Source organism: Phocoena phocoena, chromosome 1 (assembly GCF_963924675.1).
Source record: "Phocoena phocoena chromosome 1, mPhoPho1.1, whole genome shotgun sequence".
Lineage (NCBI taxonomy): Eukaryota > Metazoa > Chordata > Mammalia > Artiodactyla > Phocoenidae > Phocoena > Phocoena phocoena.
In genome coordinates this window covers 66,456,632-66,478,283 of record NC_089219.1, presented here as the reverse complement: position 1 = coordinate 66,478,283, position 21,652 = coordinate 66,456,632, and the positions used below count along the sequence as shown (strand labels likewise).

The window sequence follows — 21,652 nt, the reverse complement described above, 5'->3', positions numbered from 1 at the left end:
TAATGTTATAAGACATGCAAAGTTTGTACAGGACATAACTTCGTTGCCTGGATTGAATGATGGGCTGAAAGGACTGAGTGAGACAGCAAGAGCAATGGGTTCTGGAGGAGGTACTGGCCCCTTAGTTAAGACAGACAGCGTGCATGGCCATCCCCAGACACTCCACACCTCAAGTGACAACAGGAGCACCCCGTGCCTTGGGAGGTATGGGGGTGGGGGGAACACAGATACCTCTCTTCCTCCCCAGGACGCATGGTGATGTCACTTGCACAGCTGACAACACCCTCATCAAAGTCAGCGCTGCTGTAGCCAAATAAGATGACTTGAAACAAAGCTGGATCTGCCACCCAAGACTGAGAACTCTTTTGCCTCAGACCCCCACCTTGGTGGCCTGGCTGATACATAATGACACAGGCCATCAATGGATCTGTCCACTGAGTGACTCCACTGACACAAGTTCACATGCAGGATCATTCCAGTGTCCTCTGCTTTAATGTCACCTATAACATGATTGGAAAGGACCCCGCAGGGGGTCAGGTGTTGCTGACTCATACAGGCAATCTGGGCAGAGGCAGACGTGTAAATATTTCTCTTCGGGCCACAAGCTGACAACAGGCAGAGACAAGGTATAAACGGATTAGTCAATGATATAACAACCACACCCTGGTGGGAGTCACTTGTTCTCACTTGGGATGTTTCTTTGTGGACCTCAATGGGCTATGGCCTTTCCCCTAGAGAAGAGTCTTGCTGCCTCAGGGTCTTAAGACCCACCATCCACGTGCATAACTGCATGGCAGGTTAGAGGGTCCCCACTCTGCTGGCCCGTCGAAGGGTGGCAGGTGACATCCTTCCCAAGGGGAAGAGTGACAATCGGTTCCACTCAGCTAAAATTAAATACCAGGATAGCACACAGGCCCCAGAAAAGATGATATGCACCCACTCCTTGACCATGGCAGAAATGGTTAACTCCATCATCTAGGCCATTCAGGACCAAGAGGACTCACTGCACTCGCTAGCCAAGCTGATCATGGGTAACCAGATCACCCTGGATTACCTGCCGGCGGAACAGGGTGTTCTAGCCAACACCGCTTGCTGCGTGTACATCAACAATTCGGGGAAAGTCAAGACCGAGCTGGAGAAAAACCATGTCAAAGCAGGATGGTCGGCATCTGTAAATCCACAGTCCCATTCACACTCATTCTTTAACCTTTCCAGCTGGCTAAACCCTGACACCTGGGGCTCCTGGCTGAGCGCATACTCCAAGAAAGTCTGACTTCTTCAGAAGGCCCTGTTAGTGGCCCTGACCACCTGCTGTCTCAAGTGGCCAGGCTATGTGAGGCTCTGTGGGGCATGAACCACACAGAACACACCTCTGCCTCATGTTCAGGGTGGCCAGTGGTCCCATTGGGTGTGATGTGCTTCATTTGTTTTTTTTTCCTAGCATCCCGGTGAGGGCTGGGGGGGCCTTCACACAACCTGTATCCTCTCCCCAGCATTGACAATTGGTGCTCTGGGCCTGAGACCTTCCCTTAGAGGGAGGCCAGGTGCCAAGCTGCTACTTGGCCCCAAATTCTTCTTCCTTATGAGAAGAAAGTGTTCCCTGTCTGGGTGGTACATGGCACCTAGGCAGCCCCACTGGCACATGTGCCCCCTGCCTTCTCCACAGAGAGATAATGGGGTCTTTGCCTGCAGAGGGGTCTATGCAGTCCATCCTCCTGTGTCAGTTATCAGGAGAAACTTGCTGGCCATGAGACAAGCACACACCAGAGACGCTGATCTTGTTGCATCACTTCTCCTTTCTGAGTAAAGCCCTGTTCCAACTAGCACTTCGTGTGATAAGTCTTCCTTGGAAACTTGGAGCCCACAGGTGTTACAGTGGATTGAGGGCTGTGGACTCCTACTTCTGGGGCTTGGCACTGTTATGCTCTTTGCCATCCGCCATGTGGTAGGAATCCTCACCTGGGACTGGTAGCTGGATCTTCTTGTCTACACATAACAATGTCAGGTAGCAATAACTGCTACGTGGAAACATAAATCAGGTTATGGAAAAAGAGAGACGTGGGGTGAATTACAAAAGATGAAGTTGGGTCATATAGGACCTTAAAGACGAGATAAAGTCTGTGGATGCTCTAATGTGATGGGAACAGTTGGAGGGTGTGCATGTGGTCACCTACCTTGTGTGCATGTCCCCAGGCACACAATCCATGGCTCGTAACACTAACAGGAGGCTGCCTCCCTGAATGAGCAGACAGCACTTCCATCACTGCCTTCTCAGAAGACAGACACCACTGATACACTACCAAGTGGCTTTGTGAAATCTTTATTCCAATCTCTCGACGCTACTGAAAATAATAATAATAATAATACCTTCCTCGGCACCATGGTGAGGAATAAATAAGATAATCCACGTAAAATGTTGAAAACAGTGCGTGCCATAAGAACATCATAAATGTTTATTTCAACACAGTAAAACATAAGAATAGAAAAGCCCACTTAACACAAAACGTTTATTGTAAATAAATACAGACGCTTGACTTTATTTCCCTTTCAAATTTACAATAAAGTCTACACTATGAATAACATACCTGTTGCCATATTCCCTTTAGTTGCTGTCTCAGTCTGATGCTATAGCAAAAATAACATAGGCCGGGTGGTTTAAATGAACATTTATTTCTCACAGTTCTGGGGACTGGTAAATCCGAGATCAAGGTGCTGCAGATCCGTTTTCTGGTGTATAGATAGCCACCTTCTCGATGGATCCTCACATGGCCAAGAGAAAAGGAAGAGAGACAGAGACAGAGACGAAGACAAAGAGACAGAGACAGAGAGACAAAGACAGAGAGAGACAGAGAGACAGACAGAGGGGGATCAAGCTCTCCCCTATCTCTTCTTATAAGGGTACTAATCTCATCATAAAGGTCCCACCCTCACGATCTCATTACCTCCCAAAGGCTCCATCTCCAAATACCATCAGATGGAAGATTAGGGTTTCAACATATGAATTTTGGGGGGCACACAAACAGGCAGTCCACAACGGTTACCATGTACCCCTTCACCACCATCTGTTATTAAGAGAGGAGAAAATTTATATGTTTTAGCCAAAGCAGATACAGTATCACTCTGCTGTCAGTAGAAATATTACTAATGGCCTAGGGCCCCCATGATGGCTCTTCATGTTGAATAAAAGCCCAAGCCCCAAGGACAGTCAGCCCTCCCCAGAGGGAGTTGTTTGGGCTTCTCCATGCTGCTTGGGCTCCTGTAACACCAGCTTCCTTGTTTACACATCCACCCACATCTTTGAGGCCATGCATTTCACAAAGCCCACCACAATGAGCACACATTGTAGTTTTGATTTGTGTACACTCTTTAAATTCTTAACATATAATGGCACGGTAAATATTATTATCCCCATATTATAGACAAATTAATGGAAATACAGAGCAGTGAGATCATGTGCTCAGAATAAAGGTGGAGCTGGGTCTCTAGCTCATGGTTCTGACTCCAAGGCCCACACTCTTTCTTCTGTTGGATGTTGCTTCCCAGAGCAGCAGTCAGAGAACAGTACCCATTATATGAGTAAGGAGATGCTCACTTGATTATAAAAAAAAAAAAAAAAAAAATGCACTTCATAGTGAAATGTACTCCCTTACATCTGTAAGAGACATTCATTCCTCACCAAAGGAAAACAAATGAAACAAAGAAGGACTTTTCCCTTAAGGGCATCAGTACCAAGTTTCATGGTTAGTAATTAATTCCATTTGAAACAGGGCCCTAAGGTTAATGAGTGAGTGAGAGAAAGAGGGAAAGAAATGTAGAGGAGAAGCATAAAAATGACACTAAAGAGATGGAAGAGCTTGGAGAGGGAAAGTATTAATAGAAGACTTTGTGTGTTCTGTTTTTCTTGAAATATTAGGAGTAACTTCCTTATCAGCAGGACTCTTGAGACAGAACTCTGAAAACATCTTTCAAGGCAAAGAAATGAGGCCCTTTACTATCTGGGGAGGGTTTCTATATTCACTTAAGTCTTGCAAATCCAATAAGATTTCCAGACAGACTCCCAGGAGACCTCGCTGTCTCCAACACCAGCAGGAAGATTTACACTAACTGAATGTGGCTCTTCCACAGGGCCCCCTCAACTGGCTCCATCTATCTAAATAGGATTCTAACATAGAAACTGGGAATTAAAGTAGGAGACTGGAGACTGGTGGGTGTCAGTGAATACCTTAGCAAGGGCACAAGTCATATCCTGACTGGTATCTAAAAATATATCAGGATGAAGCAGATCTTGCTGTTAAAGAGAAGACAGGGACACAAAAAGGAATCATCCCCAGATCTGCAGAATCTGAGAGGATGCCAGCAACAGTCCACAACAAAGATTTTGAACCCAGCTACAAAACAGTCTGCTGTCTGCGGATGGGAAACACATGCTTTTTTTGTACAGAGAAACCCACTTCTGATCTTCTGACTGTATTCTAGGTACTGAAATAAGATGACAAAAGATTCTTTATGGCTCCTTCCAGATGGACAACAGAGTCTTGCACTGCAACTTGAAAGGAGTTCAATGTGAAGCTGCATCCCAAACCACCATTCATATTCTGATCACCAGCACTCCATGTTTCATCATTCTGCTGTATCTGTATCTAAACATTTTCAAATCCTCAGACCCTACCAAAGTCATGAACAATTTGGTGGGATGCAGTGCAGACGCAGTGCCAACACAGCCCAGAAACACAGTGAGAGACCACCTGTGTCTTCCTGCAGAGGAAGGAAGTAGGAATGGACTGGACAGTAAATGGTTATATAACTTAGAGAACACTTCTAAATCACACCTTCTAGTAGACGTGAAATATACTGTTCAGCGAGAAAAAAAGCCCATCTTGTATGTTTCATGTTGTCCTGTAACTATCTCCATCTCACACTTGGCCATTGTTCCTTGCAATTGCCTGGAAGTTAAATGCATCTTTTCAGGAGTTTCAGGTAAATGCTGCACAGCCAGAAAAGAGAAGGGCTCCCATAGGGATCTTGTCTCATGTGCATTTCGATGATAAAGTGTTCCAAATTTGCCAGTGGGTCTTAAGAAGTTCAGGTAAGAGCAGAACAGGTAAATGAAAGCTCCAGATACACACAAACACAAATAAAAATGATTCTGAGCCATTAAATGTGAACTCTTTCCCTCACCAGATCTTTCACCAGTATGTGCCAGTTCAGCCATACTGGTTATTGGTAAATGGTGGCGAACTCTGTGCCTCCCCAAGACCTAGTAACTAAACGGTGAGTAGCTGGCTGGTGGAGCAGAACCCAGTCCAGGGCGACGGCCAGCCAGCCCTGTCCTGAGTGGCTGTGCTCATACTCCACCCATAGGCAAGGAGCCAAGGGATGTGAGTGCAGCTTCCACTTCCAATGTTATAACTACCTCTAATAGTTGAATTAGTTATTCATTTACTCCACAAAGATTTACTGAAGTTCTTGCGTGCGTTAGACATTGTTCAGGCCCTTGTAATACAGATAAACAAGGAAGACAGACTCCCTGATCTCCTGGATTCATAGACTAAAGGGAAGGGAAAGACAATTAAACCAACAGTTGCCGCCCAGCATCATCATCAGGATGGTGGTAGAGGAAGCCTGGAGCACAATGGGAACACCTAACCTAAACTGAGAAAGTCAGCCAAGGCAAGGCAAGGGAAGGCAGTCCTGTGAGGCGTAAAGAAAGTCTGGTTTGGCTAGTGGGTAGGGAGCTGGGGCTGGTGGGGAGAAAACCAAGAGATGAGGCTGGAAGGACTGGCAGAATCCAGAAAACACAGGTCCTTGTAGGTCATGGAAAGGAATATGGACTTGATGATAAAAGCAAGGACTTTTCTGTTCTACAAAGATCCTATTTGTTGTACTGAAGAGAAGGGTCCTGGAGGGAGCAAGACTAGAGACAATGAGGAAGGAAGTAGGGAGACTGAGGCAGACATAGAGAGAAGACGGTGTCCTGAGCTACTGCAGTAGCAGAGAATGTGGAGAAAAAAGGGTGGACTCAAAAAGATTTAGAAGCAGAATTGATGGGCCTGGGTATTGACCAGATGTAGGGATGGAAGAGAGAGGCAACAAGGAAGGATATTATTGCCCGGGTACCTGACTTGGAGAAATGGATGGATGTTAGCACCACTCCTAAGATTTGAAGACAAAACAGGACAAAAACAAACATGGGAGGAAGAGTCAAGAGTCTCACTGAGGACCTGCTGAGCTTTGAGGTACCTACAGGGCAACCCAGTGAAGTCATCCAGGAAGCAGCTGAGTTAATGATGTCAGGAGAGGGGTTGGGGCAGAAGACACAAATTTGGGTGTCATCAGTCTGAAGATGGTAAATGAAGCCATAAACATGGATGGAATCATCCAAGGAGAGGAAAGTAAGAAGAGGAGGGAAGTGAAAGAAGAAGGCTGAGGCCAGAACTGTGAGATCGCTCACATTTAGGGCTGGCTGACTGAGAAGAGCCTGCAGAGGAGCCCCAGAGAAAGACCAGAGGATGGTAAGAATGAGGTAAAGTGCCAACCAGCAGTCACTTGGTGATCAGTAGTCCCAGTGCCTAAAACCTAAACAGGATTTGATTAGCGGGTCCAAGACCACAAAGGCAAGGGGTAAGGAGAGGAGGGGAAGTTTTTAATTCACTTGATCTTCTGCTCTAAGAATGGATTACAGCAGACAGAAATCTTGTTAGCTACTTATAGGTTGAGAGGGGCTATCCCAGAAAAATATAATGCAGGCCATGAATGTAAGCCACATTTGTAATTTTAAATTTTCTAGTAGTTACAGTAGAAAAGTAGAAATAAATAGGTGAAAGTAATTTTAGTATCATACTTTATCTAACCTAATATAGCAAAATACTATCATTCACTAAGTAATAGATATAAAAAATTATTAATGAGGTATTTTACATTCTTTTTTTCTTGGTATTAGTTCTTTGTCATCTGGTGTGTATCTCACTCTTACAGCAGATCTCATTTGGACTAGCCACATTCCAAGTGCTCAGGAACCACATGTAGCTGGTGGCTACCATACGGGACAATGCAGGTTTGCAGTTTACACACAAACACTTTACCTTTCCCCAAGTTTTCTTTAAACAAATAAGAACTCTGAAAAAGTGTATGATCAACAAGAGCTCTCTGAAAGGCCTAGGTAGCAAGCAGGATATCAAATCCAGATGAAGGAGAATTGGAACAATTATGGAGCTTTTTTATTTTTAACACTGTCACAAAAGGAAAAGAAGTTGGGGACAGGCTGACCTCGTCCTCGTTGATGAACAGGGCAGCAGATGACAGCTGCTGTGAAATGGAGATCAGAGCTGGTTCCCTGTTAGGAATAAGTCAATACAGCTTTTTAATACACAGTAGGTGGAGTACTGCATGTCACCATCCAGGGACATGCTACATTACGCAAGGTCAGGTGGGGGGAACTGCAACCAACCCCTCTCTGGCCCAGTCAATGCCATCTAAAAAGATTTCTAGCTGGAGCTTCTCAGAATCATTTAGTCATCTCTTCACATCACCTTGAAAGGGTGCATGTGATTTCCTCATCGTGGGGATGTTAACAGGACTCGGCTCTGGCTCTCCTCCCACCGCAAGCTCATCATCAGCGAGCCGGGTACCCAGGAAGGAAGGGCGGATGGAGATGAATCGAATTGCCCAGCTCAGGATCACCGGGCACTCCAGCAATCCTAGTCAGGATCCCAGCTCAATTTGCTGGCCTCACTTCTCCAGCTTAGACCTCACAGCTGCACCTGAAAGTAAGAGCATTCTTGTTCTCTTCAGATAACTCCAAAAGTTGTTACTTAGAAACTCTCACCCCCCAGGGAGAGGAAAGGGGGAAATGTTAACACCTAAACTTAGGAAATGGAAGGAGATTCAGGCCTACCCCTCCAGCCTTCTGTCTCACACGTCCTTACCTTCCCCACCTCCCATTTCATACTTCGGTAATAACACATAGCTGGTGCCCCCGCTCACGCCCGTGCTTGCACACGCACATACGTGCGTGCACACACACACACCCCCCAAGAGGAGAGGCAGAAGAGTATTTGTGCAGTTAATAGATTAGGCTTTGAAGACAAATCCAAATCTCACTGCTGACATTTGCTAGCTGTGTGACCTTTGGCAAATGACCTCTACTACTAGTTTCCTTACCTGAAAAACGGGGAGAATACCATGCCAACCTCACAGAAATGTGTGAGGATTAAAATGAGGTAATGTACTGAATAAGCGTAATAGAAATTAAAATGAGTAGCACTGACCCTGAAACATGCTAAGAAGTGTATAAGTGATTACTATTCCTTATTACGCCGCTACAGGGTGTTCCATAAGTGGTAGCTATGATTATTGTTCTTAAAATTTCTACTCCTTTCTTCAAAGCTAACCTAGCTATTACCTCATTCTGCTGGCTTTTTCTGTCAATGCCACTCTACCAATCCCCTAAGTGCCACACATAAAAGCACACTCACACACTCATTTAGATGTGATGCCCCTCCCTGGGCAGCTGGTACTTCACACTCTGCCCGTTCTTAACTCAACGGTGCTATATACAGTAACTATCTGTTTATGGTCATTATCACTTTCCTACAGCAATGCCTCTTAAATGCTTTGAGGAGGTAATATGTGAGCAGAGACAGGAAAGAAGGGAGCGAGGGAGCCATGTAGATATCTGAGGGAAGGATGTCCTAGGCATGATTAAGAAACAGCAAGAGAGCTGGCATGGCCAGAGCAGAGTAAGGCAGAGAGAGGAGAGGAGGTCAGAAATGCAAGGCCAAGGGGGCCAAACGATAAGGCCCATAACCCATGGAAATGGATACGGATTTTTTTTTTTCTGAGTAAGATATAGACTTCCTGGAGGGCTTGTGCAGAGGAGTGGTGTGGTCTGACCCACAGTTTTAAAGGCCATTGTGTCTTCTGTGTGGAGAACAAACAGTAGGGAGGCAAGGGTAGACACAGGGAGACCAGACGAAAAGGCTTGAGCATCAGTGGACCAGGTGAGAAAGGGTGGTGGGCAAGGTGGTGATGGCAGAGATCCCAACAGGACTTGCTGATGGACTGGATGAAAAAAAAACAGAGGACAACACCTTGGTTTTGGCCCTAGAATCTGGTGTGGTAAGCCAACTACTGGCTCCCAAAGATATCTGTAATCTAATCTCCAAACCTGTGAATATGTTATCTTCCATGGCAAAAGAAACTTGTTGATGTGTTTAAATTAAGGACCTTGAGATGGGCAGATGATCCTGGATTATCTGGGTGGGCCCAATGTATCTCAGGGGTCCTCATAAAGGAAATATGGAGGCAGGAGGGTCAGAGTGAGAGAAGGAGATGTGACAATGAAAGCAGAGGTCAGAGCGATGCAGGGCCAGTAGCCATGGAATACAAGCAGCCTCCAAAGCTGGAAAAGATAGGGAAATGGAGACTCCAGTAGAAACGTGGCCCTGCCAAGCCGTTTTAGAACTCTGACCTCCAGAACTGCGAAATAATAAAGTTACTGTTGTTTTAAGGTAGTGGTAACTTGCTACAGCAGTAATAGGGAACTAAAATACCTGGGTTTACTATGATGCCATTTATTGAGACAGAGAGCACTGGAAAAGGAGCAGGAATCAGCAGCTCTTGTTAGGTCATGCTGGATTTGAGGTACTCATTAACCTATCCAAGTGGAGATACCAAATAGATAGATGATGACCAAGGCTGCAGCTTAGAGGGAAACTGGAACTTCATGTGACCTTGGGCAAGTCCTTTAATTTCTCTGAGCTTCAGTGTCTTCCGTAAAATGGAGTTATATCTTATTTATCCACCTCAAGGATCAAAGGAGACATTTTATGCAAGTGTTCAGGGTGTGCCACTAGTATAAGGCATTCATTATTCCTATAAACTGGCCTCTTAACCCAACAGGAGTCATTTTTCAAAGACTTTTAAAGTCTTTTGTCTCTGCAAAGCTCCACAGAATGCACAGAGCAGCACTTGGAGGAAACACCAGATAACCCTGGGCATGCCCCATTAATAGACTGCAAGGAAAATCCCACCCTCAGTACTCTCATCACCTGCCTCTCTCTCCCCAAATGCAGCCACACCAGACTGGCTGTGACTTGCTTTATCCAACAGCTGAGTGATCGGGATGTATATTTTATTCCCTACTAAATGGTTAGTGGATTTGAAAGGGCCTTAGAGCCCAGTCAAAAAAGTCCAAGCTCCCACCAAATGCAGGATCCACTCATTCGTTCATTGTACAACCATTTGCTGAGCCCAGGCTGAGGCCAAGCCCTGTGCTAGGATGGCCAGGTAGAGTGGAACACAAGGCAGGGAGATGCTCCCAGAGCCTATCCCTCCTAGAACCTCTCATCCACCCTGTGAGGGAGGCATTTGCTCTTCACGAGGCTCTGGAGTCCTATGGACCTTCCACTTAAGGGGCGCTTTGGGGCCAATTCCCAAACCTACTTGACTCTCAGTTTCATCATCTATAAAATAGGGACTATAATCCCTGGAAAGCACTTAGCATAGTACTTCATACCCATTAAGTGCTCAATAACTGGAAGCTTTAATTGTTATAGTTAATGTTATTCAAGTATCACCTACATTTTTTTTAATAAACAGCCTAAAATATGTCTTCTGAAATACCCAGTATGACAGAGTATACTGGGTATTCTCCTCCTGACAGCCTTAAAATATCTGAAGGCAGATTTTATTACCCCTCTTCATCTCTCTTCCAGGGCAAATATACCCAATTCCTTTACCGTCCCTCACAGAACCCAACTCCTAGAACTTCTTCCCATCCTCATTGCTTGTTCCTTTGTGTATTATGTTTGGCTGCAGCCCTCTTAAAGTATGGCCCTCCGTGGAACCCAGTAGTCTGACCAATGTCAAGTATAACGAAACCATCATAGAGTAAATGTCTAGAATTAAAGGACTTAACAATCATTGCTTCAATTATTCATGAGCAATTCCAAAGATCCAGGACATGTTCTAGTGTGAAATTTCACTGAAGTACAAATTTGGTTCAACTACATGATGCAACCAGTGTTTGGGGCAATCATTTAGAATCCAAGTGCCCAGCATCTTTCTAGCAATAAAACTTGGAGATTCCCTCCTTGTCCTTGGGTGCAATAATACCTGCGAAGTGATTACAGACTCAGGTTTCTTGTGAAAATTTGCCATCAAGCAAAGGAAGATACTTTATTTATTTATTTATTTTTACATCTTTATTGGAGTATAATTGCTTTACAATGGTGTGTTCGTTTCTGCTTTATAACAAAATGAATCAGTTATACATATACATATGTTCCCATATCTCAGGAAGATACTTTAGTAAATAAGGCTCTGCATAGGAAACACATGATCCCTAACAGAAATATGATTTGGGACAAACAAGGATCTGTATAAACATTTCCATATTCACAAGTCTGAAGGTTTGGGATGGCCTCAAACTACATCTTTTGCAAATGTCATGTGCCCTCTGTATACATATCAATGAAGCCAAAGAATGAGCTAGATCTTCTACACATGAAATAGGCAACGCTGTGTGTACAAAACTGAATTAAGAAACAGGTCCCTGAGTTCCACAGCCAGCTCTGCCAGGCACTGCCTGACCTTAGGAAACTGCCACTCTTGTGGGTCTCAATCTCTCTGCCTATCAAATGAGACGTTGGAATGAATCAAGGATTCTTCACCTGCTGTCCAGGGACAGATAGGTCAGGGGAGATAAAGATATGGATATGTACATTTTAAGGATTAAAAGAGCCATAGCATTTATCAAATTCTAGGCATTGTGGTAACTGCTTTACATAATAATACCCATAGGGCTTCCCTGGTGGCGCAGTGGTTGAGAGTCGGCCTGCCGATGCAGGGGACGCGGTTTCGTGCCCCTGTGCAGGAAGATCCCACGTGCCGCGAAGCGGCTGGGCCCGTGAGCCATGGCCGCTGAGTCTGCGCGTTCGGAGCCTGCGCTCCGCAACGGGAGAGGCCGCAACACTGAGAGGCCCGCGTACCGCAAAAAAAAATAATAATAATATCCATAATAATTGCTAATATGAAAAGCTTACTATGTGCTTCATAAGTATTATTTTACCGAAGCATAATATTCTAATGCAGTAGGTACTGTTAGTAACCCATTTTATTTAGAAAGATCAGGTTAACTTGCTTGAAGTCACTCAGTGTGTGAAGAGCAGAGGTGGGGTTTCCACACAGGCCTGAATCCACAGAAGCCTGTTCTTCTCCGCTGTACTACACCGTTTCACGATGAGGTCAGTAACTAGGTAAGGGGACTAGTTGGTATCACACCACCGTAGAACTGTCTTTAATTGGCCTATTTTCAGGCTAGCGCTTTCTCCAACCTCAGCAGTGGTTCGCAGAGGCTGGTCATTCAAATGAGCAGGTCCAGAGGCCAGACCTGCGCGAGTGGCCCTGCCATTAGCAAAGCTGCTCACTCCAAGAGCTGCAAACGCAGCAAAGACTGAATCCAGAAAATGTAGTCGGTCGTGCTTATAAATAAACCACATTTCTTATTTATGCTAATACTATTGCAGTTTGTATCACCTCTAAAAAGAAATAAGACCTGAGTGGGCTTTAAAGACTCAGATGAGAGAGAATACTACAGGTTAAAAATTTCACTTCTTATTAAGTTTTTACACTCAAATCCATAAATTATCTCGTTAAAGTGTTTCTGCTTATGCAGCAGTTTCCTTGGAACACATTTTCATCCTTGGGAAGTGTTAGATGAACTGAATTTCTCCTGTTCCTTTGTATCCTCAAACTAAACTAGAGGATAATTGACTTTCCATGACTTCACAAGCTTTGAGGCCCACTTACAATCAGAAGATGGGCCTAAAGCAGAATTGTAATATATGTCTATAAATGTCTGCACACACAGAAAAAAAGAATTTTACATTAGTCACTGAAACTAACTCTGGCTAGTTTTAACAAAAAGTGGGGAGAGAAGATTTTTTAGAGGAATACTATTATATTGTGGAATCCAAGGCTAAGATACATACTAGAAAGGTCTAGAACCAAGGCCTGGAGCATGTGGAGGACTCAGGAATAGGTTCTGTGTCTCTGATTTCACCTTAAATTCCCTCTGTGGATTTGCTTCATTCCTCCATCTCTGTGTCTCAGGCCACCTGACAGAACATGGCCTCCAAACAGCTCTGCACTTTTGTCCCCTGTTTCAGCCCCCAGGAGAGAAACTAACTTCTCTTTCTCAGTGCCAATTCCAATACCCCAGGGCATCAAATAAGAAAAACCCCTGGATCAATCCGCTGTGGTTCAGACACAGAGTAACCTGAAGCAGCATGACTGCCTCCATGATAATCATGGAGATATAGTGATAGGGAAGCAATTTACAAAACAGCAAGGGGGCTAACAGAGGGGTGGCCAAGCTACACACAAATGGAATAATATGTGTCCCCTACACATCCTTCCTGAAGTAGACATTTATATCAGCTGAAAGCTCCCAGCTTACAGAGTCCAAAGCCCTCAACGTGGCTAGGAGCCTCACCATCAGGCCCCTGACCTCTGTTCTATCTGCCCCGGGAGCACACTCACTCTCCCGCGCTGAGCTGTAGTCACCGCATCTCTACAATGACAAAGTTCCTTCTCACTTCAAAGTCTTCACATAAAGTCACCACACTCTCCATCCCTCCCATCTAGCTACCTCCTCCTAGCGTATCTTCCACTTAGACTTCCTCCTAACACCTATACCAGACCAGATCACAACTTCAATTAAAAGGCTGTGTAGCCACTGCTATATTCAAAACAGACGACCAACAAGGACGTACTATATAGCACAGGGAACTCTGCTCAATATTCTGTAATAACCTAAATGGGAGAAGAATTTGAAAAAGAACTGATACATGTATATGTATAACAGAATCACTTTGCTGTACACCGCAAACTAACACAACATTGTTAATCAACTATACTCCAATATAAAATAAAAATTTTTTGTTTGTTTGTTTTTGTTTTTTTTTTTTTTTTAGATGTTGGGGGTAGGAGTTTATTAATTTCTTTATTTAGTTTTGCTGTGTTGGGTCTTCATTTCTGTGCGAGGGCTTTCTCTAGTTGTGGCAAGCGGGGGGCCACTCTTCATCGCCGTGCGCGGGCCTCTCACTATCACGGCCTCTCTTGTTGCGGAGCACGGGCTCTAGACACGCAGGCTCAGTAGTTGTGGCCCACGGGCCCAGTTGCTCCGTGGCATGTGGGATTTTCCCAGACCAGGGCTCGAACCCGTGTGCCCTGCATTAGCAGGCAGATTCTCAACCACTGCGCCACCAGGTAAGCCCTAAAATAAAAATATTTTACAAAAGCTGTATAGCTTTTCAGTTGATGGTTTTTTCTTGCCTCTCATACTGTAAACTTAACGAGAACAGAGCCTATCTCTCCTCTCTGAATCTAATTCCAAAGTGCCTAGTATGGTGCCCTGCAATAGCAAATGCTCAAAAATTAGTTAATGCATATTTTCAAATGAAAAGATGAGCAAGTGAACCAGGCCAAATCCTAAACTTTCAAATGTAACGGTATCCAAAAGTTAAGAGTAGCCTAGAATTATATAAAGTATTTCTCACACCTCATTTTCCAACTCAGAACACTTCCATAGACAGGAACCAATTGGCAGGTGATGGGTGGCAAGGACAACCCCAAAGGCACAAGGGATGCTTTGTTACACCACGGCAACCCTGAAAACAAAGTGAAACTGTGGTCCACCAAGAAGCAGAGTTTCTGCACTCGAAGAAGCCAAGTACATGTTCCTGTCCCCAGTGCTTTTCTGACAGTAGACTATTAGCCACTCACCTGAAAACCAGAGACCCCAAAACATCAAGCTTCTTTTCAACCTAAAATCAAAAGATACATTACCAAACGACCATTGCTTAAGACCTACAGTCCCTGTTAAGTGTAAATGACTTCTTCTGTGGTTTTACTACTACATGTGACTTTGGAATATGATTGTCATGTAGTAAATTTAAATGCTTCTGACATTAAAAAAAAATTATAGCTACTCCCAAATCAGTCATAAATCATTGGGGGTGAGAGCTTGCTATCCAATTTACTTAAAGACATACTAAAATATACTGACACAGAAAATACATGAAAACCAAGCCTAACCCCCAAAGGCAAAATTTCCACCATGAAGTGCCTGGAAATATATCCTGAAACATAATACATCCAACAAGTGATTCTACAGTAACCGTCTCACTTATTTTTTTCTTGAAAAAACAAGCCCAATTCTAAAAGGTAGAGAACAAACTATGAACTGTGTCATTATTTTAAGTGAAGATAAAGTTGCCAGGTCAATTATCTGCTATTACGAGGATTCTCTCTTCTTGATCTCAGCACACTTTGTGCTCCCTTTAGGGTATCTCCTCCACTTAGCAAGCTCTCAGATCCAGGAGAGTAAACTTATCATTTCCACACACTCTTCCATATGTCCCTTTCTTTGCTAGTTCTTTCCATGGAGGTTTTTTCTTCAGCTGCACAAATATCTTCTCTTAAAAGTAACAGAGTACTTAATTATGCACCCTTCATTTTAGTAAGACATATTTTGTAATGAGGAAAAAAAAATACGCTCATGGTAGTCGTAAAACTAGAGAAAACCAGAAACAAGAAAATAAGCGCCTCTCATTCTATCACTCAGAAGTTTAGTTAACACTACTCTGGGCCTGGTGTAGGACACAGTCCTTGTTCTAGGAAAGAAACTGATAACCAACCATTACACAAGTAATGAATTGCAATTCTGATAAATGCTACAAGAAAAAAAATACAGGATAGGATGCTATGAAAACTATAATGGGACCTCTTACTCTAGTTAATATCTTGGTGCCAATGCTTCCTATACTTTTTCAGAGAAACTGTTAAATATACATAAGTTTTTATCCACCTGGGATTGGATAGTACATACGACTTGAAGATAAAAATTTCATTTGTCATTTCCAAAGCTAACTTCCACAGACAAAGGAGTTGTTTATCTCAGAATTTCTCTAAGAATTCCCAGGAAACAACAGTAGGCAAGACAGCCATCAATGAGTTATAAGTGGCCACAGATGAAATCAAGGAATTATGTTTTCAGGATCACTCGGAAGCAGTCAAACAACCTCTGGCCAAAAGGAAGCCATTGTTGAGAGCTGGAAGAGGTCATCACATCATGCCAAAGGTATAATCAAAAGCATATAAGAACACATTCCAGGTTCTTCTTCTTCTTCCTTCCAGGGTCTTACAAAGTTGCTCACCCACCATTACTTTATCAGAGCTCTAGGTTTGCAGAGAAGATCCCATAACAATGTCATTTGGGAACTCCTCAACCTCATCTGTCCTTTAAGATCTAGATAGATCTTAAAGATTGGCTAAGAACCCCCTCAACTCCATGCCCAGTAGAAATACAAATCTCTCGCTTAGATTTCTGCCGATTTCTATATGAGTCTATGTTCTCATGGTCAAACTCTGCCTACGGGATTTTATTTCCATATCTGATATCTCTGTTACACTCAGCATTCATTTAGACAAATGATGCAGTCGAGTTTCCCACATTTTGGGGAAATCGTAGGGCTCACCACACCCGAGCATAATGGATGAGCCTCACCCTGGGAAAACCACCTTCTTGATCATGGTATCTCCCCTGCCAGGTAAGTATTCAAATTTATTTTTGAAATGTGTTTAGGTACTGGTCTCTACCTCCTTCATAAAAGAAGCAAGACTTCTAATTCATAGTAAGTGATATCATTCTAATTCCCCTAGGAGTATCACTATCCAGGCTTACATTCACATTAAGGTTTATAAGCTATAGATAACTGAGATCAGATGCTTTCCTGAGAGCAAGATTCCAGGGGAGGAGAGGATGTGGACAATACGAGGGAACTAAAAGAATGAAAAGGAATTATAATGAGGCCCTGTGGGTAGAAGGTAGAGAAAGAAGAAATGAGCATGGCCAGCCCCATTGGTTTCCATCCAGATATCAAGAGGCAAACAGACTAATTAAACTTCAATGATAATTCTCAGCTCACTGCCTGATCTTCTCATACTGTGCCTTAGAGTTTTAAAAATGAATGCTTAATTTAGTATGTTTTCAAAGACTTTCAAATGGCCATTTTTTTTACAGTGGAAATTCATCTTAATAATTTGTTAGTAGAAGAAACCCTAGAAGTAAAAGTAATGTGATCCCTTTCTAAACCTGAAAGGACACACTCCTCAGCCTTATTCTCAGCTAGGCTCTTCTTAACCTTCTCAGTCAGTTCCTATACTTCAGAAGAAATTTCCCATCTCGGTTTTCAGGGAAGAATGACTTCACCCAGGCTCTGCGTGGTGCCCTGACAGGCAGGCAATGCCAGGAGCAAGCAACGCAGATATGGCCTCAGCCACTCCCTGCTCAGCCTGAGAGGGGATCTGCCAGACCAGAGAGGAATCTGGGCTCTCCAAAATGCTCCAGCAAAATAGTCTGGCACTGAGCAGAACACACCACCCAACGGTCAGGAGCCACTGAAGACTTCAGGAAGGTGAAGATAGGACTTGGCTTCTTCTCCTTTGAGCAGAACATTCCAGAATGACATATGGGAAGCTCCAGATAATGAGTCCCTTTGACCAATTATACCACAGCTCCTAAAAACAAAAGACAAATGTCCAGCCCTGGGATCTCATGCCCTTTTCACCTCACCTCAGTTTACAGGAGGCTCTGGTTTTCTGCGTGGAAACACAATGCCACTCTAGGTTGAGAACTCTCCTGTTACTCTTACTGGAGAGGGAGCAGTGAGTGTGTAACCAGAAAGTCAGCAAAAAATTCCATTCGCTTTTTTGTAACCAGTCAACTTCTGTTTATGACAGAAGTCAGTGTAAACCACAACAGCAATGAAGCCCAGGTCCTGTGGTTCTCTTCCTGTATTCTAGGACTCTGAGTGATGTATGATTCCTCCTAGGAATGCAAAGGGTGCACCAGACCTGTCAGAGAAACTATAAATCATCCAAGAAAATAAGATGAAAACAGAGTCAATGAAACCCCTCACAGAGTGGCAGCTTTCTGATTAGCTGTCATACTGCTGTGGACTAAGGAACCCCAAAGGAAGATGCTCTTTTCCTTTAGGTGTAAAAATCTTCATTTTCTTCAGACATTACACACACACACATATACATACACAAACACATCTACAGATCTGAGAACTCATTGTATTGGTATTACTTTTTTCAAAACGACTGAGACTTACCTAACCCACTATGCCAAATCACACCTGAGATTTTCTTTTTCCTCTCTCCTAGGACCTTTATTTCAAACAAATTATTTAAATTCCCCATAAAATATTTTAGAGACCCTCCCTACATACCAAGTTTCAGAAGGCTGATGGATGATGATAGCACCTTTGCTAAGGACACCTCTTTGATCATGAGTAATTCCGCACAGTTACTTTCTTTCTTTTTTAACAGCCATATATAATTTCAGTGATGAACAAACAGAACTTGGCTGAACCAGTGCCATCCAAGAATCTGGGTCGAATTTCTCTCTACATTCATAAATGAAGAAGGCCTTGATTTGGAGATTAGAATGTGATTAAACAAGAAAGGTGGTACATCACAAAGCTGGGGTACCTAGCTGGGAGTCTTCAGATGGGCTTCAAAGGCCCATGAATCTGTTCAAACTACATGCAAGGCTGTGGATTTTTATGGAAAAAGAACCCATAGCTTTCAATAAAAACATTGGTGAGCCAATGAAATTTAGGAACCTTAAGGAGTACAGGCAATAACTGTTTGTTGAATAAATGAATAAATGAACTCAGGGAGAGCAGCTTACCACCAGTCATAACATTCCACGATCAAATTCTTCTTTGGAAGCATTTTAAAGAAGATGGTGGAAAGAAAATTGGAGATATTGAGCTATTACCACATATGTAAGAGCCAGGCTCTGACCAAGTTGCTGTTCTGTCCCTCAGTTCTTTTACCAAGCATTACTCTTATATATAACTCTTTTCCACACTTTTGAAAATTGCTTCAAGTATTAGGGCTCTGTAGCCTAGACGCCAGGAGATCTAAATGTCTCCAGACAGAATGTCAGAATGTGAGCCGCAAGAATAATGGAAAGGCATGTAGGAGCAAAAAGACAAGGACAGTAAGTACCCTGGGGTGCAGAAGGAAGAAGTAGGTGGAAAAAAGAGCCTAGACCTGCCACAGAAGCTTCCATTCTTCTCCACATTGCATCTTTGTCAAAGCCTATGCGCATGGGCTACCCACTCTGGTCCACCCACAGGACTGTATGTAAACATGAGGTGGGCTAGAGAGTAGGGCAATAGGAAAAAGGGGCTCAGTCATAAAGAGGTGCATACTGATTAATAAGGAAGGAACTGGAAGCAGAAGCAAGCAGAAAGATGCCTCTACATACCAAGAATAATAAGAACACAAGCATAATACCACATACAAGAATATTTACAAGGCAAGGGAATAATCATGGCATCAAGGGAGAGTAGAATAGTTGTTAAGAACACATCCTCCGGTGGCAGACCAACCTGAGGTTGAGCGGGGCTGTACTTCCTAAGACTGTATCCTGGGCAAGTTACTGAACATTCCGAGCCTCCGTTTAAACCCTCCTCAGTGAAATGAGGATAAAAATTGGACAGATATCATTGGGTTATTGATTATTATGAGATAGAATGAGAACACATTTAAAGAATAATGTGTTTGATGAGTACTTAATTAGCAACAGTTGCTTTTATTCTCATCGGCCATGTACTCATGGGATTAGTCAGGGAAGAAGTTAGTCCGCAAAGAGGGGCCCAGCCCACGCAGACTTGGAGGTGTGCATGTACGACAACTGCAAACCAGCACTGGAAATTTCCTCCATGACCAATTAAACCCTACCCAGTTGGTGAAGACCCCGAGTGAGGCCTATGTTTCTTTCCATAAACTCATGAGCGGGGAGCATGTGATGACTATTCTTTTGGCTCACAGGAAGGGAAAAACAGAAGTTAATTTCTCAGAAAGATAGCAAAAAAATCGTCTTTAGGCTCTTCAGAATGTACAAATCTCAGACACAGGGAAATATATACGTGTTCCCTTTTCAGAGTGAATGCTGCCACACACATATTTCCCTTGACAGCAGCAGTGAGCCTGGGGCAGGAAAGATGCTTAGGAAGTGCCACTATTTTATTTATTTATAGACTTCGGTCCCCTGATTTCCGTCATCATTCTCTGTCCCAGGCTGCTGTCATTGTTATTAATAAGTTCACTCTCGTCCATCTAAAAATTACCATTCCTCATATTTGAATAATGGATTTTGTTTGCTTAATTCAAAAAGGCAAAAAAAGGCATTTTCTTGCTATCGCTCCGCCTCACCTCACCAAGTGACATGATTCTTCAGCTCACAAAGAACTCGGCGGCACCCTCCGATGACTCCTGCACAGAGCCCTGCAGGCCATCAACAGGATCACGTGGAGGACACAGTCATCCCAAGCACAAGGCCTACCGCTGAGGTCAAAGCACAGACCAGGGCCCGCTCACAGAGCTCCAAGTCTGAGAAGCACAGCATAGAAGGGAAATGACAGAGTTTCCAAGGTCATTTTATCGACTTCGCAAAACTTCTCTGTCTGCCCCTCTTGCTCTGATCAACACTGTTCAATTTTTTAGGCATGAGGTCTAAAAAGGGAACAAAGTTTTGCTCTGGGAGAGAATTTTAAGAAAACTAACTAAAACAATAATAATACCAATAATAGAAACCACCAACACTCATTAAGCATTCACTAGGTGACATACGCTATGCTAGACACTTTACACAAATCAGCTCATTTAGGCCTTACACCCCCCAAATAAAGTAGATACTATTACTTCCCTGAATTTACAGATGTGGAAAGTGAGGGTTACAGATATCACATAACTGGGTAAAACAGAGAGTGACCCACAGTAGAGAGGCTTACAGAGAAGACCTACAATATAACACATCTAAAATCTTGCCAGGGCTTCCCTGGTGGCACAGTGGTTGAGAGTCCGCCTGCAGATGCAGGGGACACGGGTTTGTGCCCCGGTCCGGGAAGATCCCACATGCTGCGGAGCGGCTGGGCCCGTGAGCCATGGCCGCTGAGCCTGCGCGTCCAGAGCCTGTGCTCCGCAAAGGGAGAGGCCACAACAGTGAGAGGCCCACGTACTGCAAAAAAGAAAAAAAAAAAAAAAAAAAATCTTGCCAGGACATCTCAAGAGGCTACACGGCCCTCAATAACACGGACAACATTGCTCTCTGCCAGGGAGTTTTGCCTTAATACTTAAACTTTGCTTATCCCAATCAATGATAGGGAGGTTCAATCTCTATTACCATAAAACCCAAATCATAGGAAATGTATATGTACAATGCAATAAAATGTTAGCATAAGTTCAAGTGCATGAAACAGGAAACTCAACTTAAATGAGCTTAGACAACAAATGAAACTTATTAGTTCATGTACCAAAAAAGTCCTGCAGTAGGACAAACTTTAGAGACGGTTTTGATCATTGCTCCAGCTCACCCTCTCTGCAATTCTTTCACCTTTGCCCTCCTCCTTGTGTCTGCATCATCCTTAGGCTGGTTTACCTCAGGGAAGCAAAATGGCTGCAGCAGCACCAAGCCTCACATGGGCAGCCCAGACCATGCAGAGAAAGAGCAATTTTCTCTTTCTCAAACAAAAGTCCTGTGCTTCACACTGACTTGACCAATTTAGAT

General features: G+C 43.6%; 1 long non-coding RNA gene and 1 pseudogene across 1 annotated transcript in view; both read right to left on the bottom strand.

Moving 5' to 3' along the window:
• LOC136130740 (uncharacterized) overlaps window positions 1–21,652 on the bottom strand; it is a 246,883-nt gene that overhangs the window by 190,724 nt on the left and 34,507 nt on the right. The window lies entirely within an intron of this gene.
• On the bottom strand, window positions 16,485–16,621 carry LOC136141002 (U1 spliceosomal RNA; annotated as a pseudogene).